General features: G+C 46.9%; 1 protein-coding gene across 3 annotated transcripts in view; it reads left to right on the forward strand.

The window, feature by feature from the left end:
* The window catches only part of NLRP12 (NLR family, pyrin domain containing 12), a 43,537-nt gene that overhangs the window by 24,464 nt on the left and 17,369 nt on the right, over positions 1 to 1,704 (forward strand). The gene's annotated exons all lie outside the window — the stretch shown is intronic.

A 1,704-nucleotide genomic window follows, 5' to 3' on the forward strand; every position in this document is an offset into this window, starting at 1 on the left:
CAGGTAAGAGGCACTTCAAGGATGTCAACGGTTGTTCTCTCCTTGTTTTACAGATAAGGAAACGGGATCAGAGAAGATCAATAACTTACTCAAGCTCACAGAAGTAGATTTGTTCAAAGTTCATCTCCTTCCCACAGGAATATATTAATAGCTCATTTTATCCTGGTAGACTCTGCTGCGTCTGTCCTTAAACAGTTTTACCCCAGTTGGTGTCTGACTGCCCCCTGTAGCTGTGGTCTAGTGGGGAAAGGCATAACAAAACCACTCAAAACCAAAACACCAACTTGGAAGTCAGGGGATGTGAGGTTTAAACCCTGGTCTTGGTATGTTCTAGTTGGAAGGTCTTGGGCAAGTTATCGGATGTCCTGAATTTTTGCTTCCTCATCGTATCAAGGTCTCAGGCTTGCGGTTGGAGTTAAATGAGAGGGGTGCAGAGAAAAAAAGACCAAACTCCTATTAAAAGATCAGTAAATGGTGGCTGATAGACGTTATAATATAATGTGAAGGGCACCATCTTGGGCTGGAGGGTGACGTCTAGATCAATGCCACCCGGTGGGTGGTCCACAGACCAGCATCGTCAGCATCACCGGGGAGTTTATTAAAAATGCAGAAACCTGGGTCCCTCTCCAGACCTATGGAATCAGAATCTGCATTTTTCTTTTCCTTTTTCTTTTTTGTCTTTTTTTAAGGCTAGTCAAGTGAAGCAGTGGAGAAAGAACAAAGGAATCTGTAACCGGTTTTGATCAGTTAGTTGTAAACACCACTGCTCTCAGATCAGCCGAATCCACATTTTTAAGAAGTTTTTCTGTTTTTAGAGACAGGGTCTCCCCCTGTCACACAGGCTGGAGTGCAGTGGTGCCATCGTAGCTCACTGCAGCTTTGAACTCCTGGGCTCAAGCAATCCTCCTGCCTCAGCCTCCCGAGTAGCTGGGACTACAGGTGTGAATCACCATGCCCAGCTGATTTTTTTTTTTTTTAATATTTTGTAGAGATGAGGTCTCGCTATGTTGCCAGGCTGATCTTGAACTCCTGTCCTCAAACAACCCTTCTGCCTTGGCCTCCCAAAGTGCTGGGATTCCAGGCATGAGCCACTGCACCCAGCCAACGTTTTAAAGTTCCCCAGGTAATTCCTATGTACATTAAGGTGGATACATACTGGTCTAGCAAGATGACAATGGCCAGGCACACCTGCCACCATTTCCTCTTCCTAAGCCTGTGGCAGACATCACTAATTGATTCTGTCACTCTTTCCTAATGAGCCCAGCTATGGCCTCCATCCTGTTCAACACAGAGCTCTGAGCAGCATCTCCCCATCAATCAGACTGTGTCTGTGAGATGAAATCCATTTTCCGTCCCTGACCCAAGGGTTCAAGTGCAGTTTGTACTGCTTACTATGTGAACTTGGGCAAGTAAACGCAGGGTCATTCAGAAGCTAAATTAAGGCTGAGCACGGTGGCACAAGCCTGTAGTTCCAGCTACCTGGGAGGCTGAGGCAGCAGGATCCCTTGAGCCCAGGAGTTTGAGGTTGCTGTGAACTATGACGACACAACTGCACTCTACCCAGGGCAACAGAGCGAGACTTTGTCTCATCAAAAAAAAAAGAAGCTAAATTAAAATAAAGATATGGGCCAGGCGCGGTGGCTCACGCCTGTAATCCTAGCACTCTGGGAGGCCGAGGCGGGCGGATCGTTTGAGCTCAGGAGT

The sequence above is a fragment of the Propithecus coquereli genome, unplaced genomic scaffold (genome assembly GCF_000956105.1).
Source record: "Propithecus coquereli isolate 6110/MARCELLA unplaced genomic scaffold, Pcoq_1.0 Scaffold196, whole genome shotgun sequence".
Taxonomy (NCBI): domain Eukaryota; kingdom Metazoa; phylum Chordata; class Mammalia; order Primates; family Indriidae; genus Propithecus; species Propithecus coquereli.